We start from the raw sequence: 7026 nt of genomic DNA, 5'->3' as shown, positions 1-7026 counted from the left end.
CTTCACTGAATGGCCATTGAGATCTAGAAACAAGAAACCAAGTTTTGTGACTTTGTGAGTTTTTTAAAACAATGTAGATGGACGACATTGATGAAGAGATGTTAATGAGGATGACTTCTAATGCTACTATCTCCACGGTGATTTGTGTGTTTGCTTGTTTGATGAGGATACGTAGTAGAAGGAAATCAATCACTTATCAACCTTAGGTAAAAAATAAAGAGAAGATAGATATGAGAGCTAGGCACATAAGTCGTGTATTTAATGACTATAATGAGAGTTGTAGGGCTTATGTTAGAATGAGGCCGCGTGCATTTCATAATCTTGTTAGCATAATGAGATATACCGGCCTACTAAAAGATTCACAGGTTAAAGTAGAAGAACAATTGCTCATGTTCCTTAATATATTAGGCCATAAAACAAAAAATAGAATTGTTAGGTCACATTTCATAAGATCAGGGAAAACTATTTTAAAATACTTTAACAAGTGCTTGGAAGCCGTTGGCCGTTTAAGGGGGCGGTACATGAAGCAAGCATCAAGTGAAGTATCGTTAGAGATTGCCACCAACCCGTTATATTATCCTTATTTCAAGGTAATCATTATTATAATATAACTACTCATAATATAACAGTTAATTTTACCTTTCTATTATTAATAACTATTTAATGTATCATATAGGATTGCATTGGCATGATAGATGGAACCCATATCGACGCCATGCTTCCCGCTAGCATTGTTACACGTTTTAGAGATCGTAAAGGTGTAACTCAAAATATTCTAGCTGCATGCACTACCAACAAGTTATTTTCATATGTTCTAGCTGGATGGGAGGGGTCCGCAAATGATTATAGAGTTTTGCAAGATGCATTATCTAGATCACAACCTCACGGATTAAGAGTTTAGGACGGTAATAAATCAATCAAATAAAGTATGTCTACTTAATTACAATTAAAAAAATATTAAATTTCTTTTTGATAACTATAGAAAAATATTATTTGTGTGAAGCGGGCTACACTACTATGCATGGCTTTATCTCCCCATATCGAGGAGTGTGGTATCATCTAAATGAGCACAAAGGTAGGCCAATCAATAATAGACAAGAGTTGTTCAATTTAAGACACTCATCCCTAAGGTCTAAAATTGAATCAACTTTTGAGGTATTGAAAAATCGTTTCAAAATCCTATACGCGAAGCCATATTATCCTTTTTCAACTCAAGTTGATATAGTTATTGCATGTACTATACTTCATAACTACATCGCCATAGAAGACCCGGGTGATGAGTTGTTGCATGAGGACAACCATATTGAAGAGGATGGAGATGAAATAGCACATGAAGGTGAAGAGGGTGTTGTTGACTTTACTCAAACTATGACACAAAAGAGAGGAAAGAGATTCAAGACATGAATGGATAGCAAAGAAAGATCAAATTGCAATTGAAATGTGGGAAGATTATTGTGATAAATATCGCGGTGGAGACACAACCGAGATTGGGATGTAATTTAAGTTATATTTTCTATGTATTATTGTACTCATTTATATATTGTCTACTACCTCTATGTATTCGTTGATATTACAACAATACTCATAGATAAATGGGTATATTATCATTATGAATGCTTTTTTTGCATATATCCAACTTGCCAGTTTGCAGTTCTGTTTCATTTTTTGCTTGTTTGCAACCTTGATTATATGAGCTGCTTGGCTTGTTTGCATACTGGTTTTTCACGCTTGTTGGTTGTTTGAGTTTTCCGGATTTAGCTATGATGATTGGGCTTTATGAATGCTACTTTTTGATGTTCGTACTCTATTATTATACTAACATGATGTTTGAAATTTGTTATTTGTCTGTTTTTATTTATAGCAATCAGTCATGGCAGATTCTAATGAAAGTGATAAGTTCAAGAATATTTCACCTAGAATACCAACAACACCTACTTATCCATACTTTCTCACCTAGAACACCAACAACACCCACTTATCCATACTTTCTAGCTCCCCCACCACCCACTACACAACCATTCCCTTTGCCCCAATACATTGCTCCACCGATTTATCCATCTTACAATCCTTATGATATGAACTACTCATTTATGACTCAACAACCTATGTTGTTTGTGAATATGCTTAACAGTGGCCACCCACTTATCCATACTTCCCCTGGTACTTATTCAAGTGAGACTCATTCTTTGAAGAGGCCAATTGCAATTGACCTTGAGGATGACGCTACCTCACCAAGCAAAAGCAAGAAGCGGGCAATTACTAAAGAAAAATGCCACCAAAAGTCTTGAATAAGAAAGAGAATACAAGGGGGGTGCCTAATGCTAAATGGACTGCAGAGAATGATGATGTGTTAATCCCCTTTCTTGCTCAGATGGCAAAGGATGGTCTCAAAGTTAATAAAAACTTTACGATGCTCGCATATCAAAGAGCTGCAGAGGCGGTCAACAAGAAGTGTAGATATATGTATATATATATATATATATATATATATATAGGGAAAAGTGAATCTAAGGTGACACCCTAGGCTCCCACCTAAGGACGCGGCCTAGAATCATATCATTTCCTAAATTTTTTTGCGATCCGCTCCGTTGAACTTGATCTACACGTTCTTAAATCCAAACACATCAATTTTGGGGTAAACCCGTTGTGTTTTGACCATTCGTTGAGCCGTGCAAAAAGTTCTATTCATTCAAAACCGTTAAAATTATAGCGAGTGGATAAAAAGTCGAAACACGACGGGTTCACCCCAAAATTGGTGTGTTTGGGTTTAAGAACGTGTAGATCAAGTTTAACGGAGCATTCTTTGAAGAGGCCAATTGCAATTGACCTTGAGGATGACGCTACCTCACCAAGCAAAAGCAAGAAGCATGCAGTTACTAAAAGAAAAATGCCACCAAAAGTCTTGAACAAGAAAGAGAATACAAGGGGGGTGTCTAATGCTAAATGGACTGCAGAGAATGATGATGTGTTAATCCCCTTTCTTGCTCAGATGGCAAAGGATGGTCTCAAAGTTAATAAAAACTTTACGATGCTCGCATATCAAAGAGCTGCAGAGGCGGTCAACAAGAAGTGTAGCATTGAGTTCACAAAGGAGAATGCCATGAACCATGTCAAGTCCTTGAAGGGTAAATATTTTGATATGCGCACCGTCATGAACATGAGTGGGGCTGGTTATGATCCATAAATTAAGATTGTCACCATGGATCCAGATTGTTTTAATAGGTGGACACAGGTAATATTTTTGATAAATACGCAAACTTTGAATATTTACTTCTGAGTAAATTGATTTTGCAATATTTCATTGTAAAGGACAAAAAATGCAATAGTTCTAGGTTGAAGGAGTATTTGAACACTCCTCTCATTCATTATGAGAACTTGTGTTATATTGCGGGAGATGACCAAGCAAAGGGTGATTTCACCAGAGATATGATTGAAAAGCTTGGCTCTAGGCAACATGTACGGTTGATGAGGATCATATAACACTTAGTGATAATGAGGTTGATTTGTCCTCAAGATCACGTCTTGAGCCCGAGAAATCAATTGGGTAAAACCACAACTCTCAAGCTAAAAAATTGAAGACTTCTAGTGGGGTAGCTTCTGCATCAATTGATACATTAACTCCTAGGAAGAAGAGTAACAAGGCTAAAGAGGATGAGACTCTCATGCGCGATTTTATTAACACGATGTCGTTCTCAATTCAAATCAGCGTGTAAATGAACGTGTTGGGCATTGGAGTGAGACCATGGTGAACGCTCTAATGACACATGAGAATGAGTTTTCTGAGGAGACATTGGATAAAGTGCTTGATTACTTGTATGACCATGAATCACATTAAGCTTTGAGTATGTTTGAAAAATTCATTTGGGGGTGTTTGTTCAAGTGTTTTTTGAGCTAATGAATTTATTGATAGTTTCTCAATTAACTCATTTAAATACCATTTAATTACTTAATGATGTAACTAATTTTGTAATTTGAACACTTAGTGTTTTTGAACACATGTATTTTAGTGTTTATAAACACATGTATTTTAGTGTTTTTGAATATTCCTGAGTTTTCATAAATGGTAAGAGCAAATTGAAAATTTTCTTTTCCAACATATTCATATTCATGCTTTTAAACTTTTTCCAAAGTTTTACATTTTTTAGAATTTATTTACTATTTTTTAAATGAGTTTAAAATTCAATTTCATAATTCAATACAGGCTAAAAACTGGTTATCAGTCGACTGGTCAGTCGACTGATGAAATTGCCTGCATTTATCAAAAGTCTTTGCTTCTATGCTGGTCGACTGACAAGTCGACTAATGAGTAATCAGTCGACTGATCGTGCTCATCAGTCAATTGATGAGCTGCCAGTTTCATATAACGGTCAGGTCATTATTCGACTGATCCGAGCCGTCAGTCGACTGATAAGCCCCAACGGCTATTTTTCCAGCCTTTTGCAGTTTTGTCTTTTTGCTGGATTTTCTTGGGTTTTGAGCCTTGGCTTTCATGCTATATATACCCTTTACTGTTCTCTTCTACAATCTAATGAATTCATTGTTTACAGGTTATAAGTGGGTTTTTTGAGTTTTACGGATTTAGCTATGATGATTGGTCACATATTGATATTGCCGACGACAATGGAATTTCATTGTTTACAGGAGGCATTCATGAATGAGAATGCAGTCTATATTGCTTTTACAATTTTTAGATGGGGCAGTCCATTATTTGAATGCAATCTGCAATGCAATTTCGTTATATAGGTGTTGAAAATAAAATGACCATTTTCTGAGCCCCTATGTTTATTTATATTTGCATTTTATTATTTATATTTTTTAGGGTTATTTTATGACCGTTTATATCCGTTAGAGTATAAATTTCAAATTCCAAAATTTGTAATGCTATAATTTGAGTTTGAAACAAAAAAAATATTACAAATTATAGTATTCCAAATACCAAAATATTGTTGAAACAAACAAAGTTTTAGGAATCCCAACACATAACAAAACATCTATTGATTTGAAATCCTATGATGAAATCAATATCCTAAAATTATAGGATTTAAAACAAACACCCCCTTACTTAATTTAGAGCTCACAAGGGCTTACTGTTCATATTCTGATGTGAGCAGTGAGTCTTCAGTAATGTACAGGAACTTGATCTTATATTGAAATTATTTACCTCACAGTTTATTTCGATTCGCAGCGTAGGCAACAAGTTTTCCATTCATCAGTAATAATAACCCATCATTAATGTCATTTGTCCTACAAATAAGAGATGAGACAAAATGCACACATAATTTTCTTCCCTGTACCTAAATTAAACAATTCATATTAAAAATAACAATTAAAAAAATAAAGGAAAAATTGCTTCAAGGCCCCAAAACTAAATTGGTGATGTGTCCCAGCCCCTTGAACTTTTTCTAATGTGCTTTTTCCCCAAAAATGAAAAATCCATGTGAATCAGCCCCATTTACAATTTCCAAGACAAAAACTTCCCAAACTACCCTCTTCTTCTTCTCCAGATCTTCTCTAGATCTACTCCTCTTCCTACAAACCCATCTCCTCTTCCACCCTCTCTCTAACCTCACTCGAAACCTCCAACACCGCCGCTACCTCCGTCACCCCTGTCTCTACCTCGCTAGGGGGTTCTGCAAGAACGGCAACAGGTGCAGGTTCCTCCACGACCTCAACGAGCTCGACGCCGCAAAAGGGCCCCCCCCCCCGCCACCACCGCCAGGTTTTCGTACCCCCTCGGGCAGCTTGCCGATGTCCCCGTTGTTGCCCATGAACCAGAGGTAGGTGAACGGCGGCTGGCCGAGTTCTTTTTTTAGGCTTTCGACGGTGGGTTCCGTGGATTTTGATGACTCGTTTTGATTTCAGGGCGGCTGCGACGACGTTAGGGGTTAAAACTGATTTGGGTTCTTGTTATTTTCTATAGTATTTATGGGCCAGTTCAAGATGTGAGGATCCCCTAATCTCAACATGTTGGGGCTTGGATGTATATCAAAATCAAGAAAGAAGTAATAAACTCAAGGTGTGGTATATATAAATGTTGTACAAATTTGTGATGGTGATTTCTTGTGTCTGCTGTTGTTTGTTGTCATGTAAGCTCCAGTTGAACTGAGAAGGAGTTTGATGTTGTTCTCTGTGCAGTTAACTGTTGTGGTTAGCATGTTAACTCTTGTGTTTAACATGTTAACTCTTGTGGATAACATGTTAACTCTTATGGATAACATGTTAACTCTTGTGGCTATATGTTAACTCTTGTGGATAACATGTTAACTTTTATGGATAACATGTCAACTCTTGTGGATAACATGTTAACTCTTGTGGCTATATATTAACTCTTGTTATAGTTAACATGTTAACTCTTGTGTTTAACATGTTAACTCTTGTGGATAACATGTTAACTCTTATGGCTAACATGTTAACTCTTGTTGATAACATGTTAACTCTTGTGGATAACATGTTAACTCTTGTGGCTATATATTAACTCTTGTTATAGTTAACATGTTAACTCTTATGTATAATATGTTAACTCTTGTGGCTAATTTGTTAACTCTTATGGCTAACATGTTAACTCTTATTGATAACATGTTAACTCTTGTGGCAAACATGTTAACTATTGTGGATAACATGTCAACTCTTGTGGATAACATGTTAACTCTTGTGGCTAGTTTGTTAATTCTTATGGCTAACATGTTAACTCTTGTGGATAACATGTTAACTCTTATGGATAACATGTTAACTCTTGTGGCTATATGTTAACTCTTGTGGCAAACATGTTAACTATTGTGGATAACATGTCAACTCTTGTGGATAACATGTTAACTCTTGTGGCTATATATTAACTCTTGTTATAGTTAACATGTTAACTCTTGTGTATAATATGTTAACTCTTGTGGCTAACATGTTAACTCTTATGGCTAACATGTTAACTCTTGTTGATAACATGTTAACTCTTGTGGATAACATGTTAACTCTTATGGATAACATGTTAACTCTTGTGGCTATATGTTAACTCTTGTGGATAACATGTTAACT

This window comes from Asparagus officinalis, chromosome 3, assembly GCF_001876935.1.
Source record: "Asparagus officinalis chromosome 3, Aspof.V1, whole genome shotgun sequence".
Classification (NCBI taxonomy): domain Eukaryota; kingdom Viridiplantae; phylum Streptophyta; class Magnoliopsida; order Asparagales; family Asparagaceae; genus Asparagus; species Asparagus officinalis.
Note: the sequence above shows the minus strand (reverse complement) of the source record.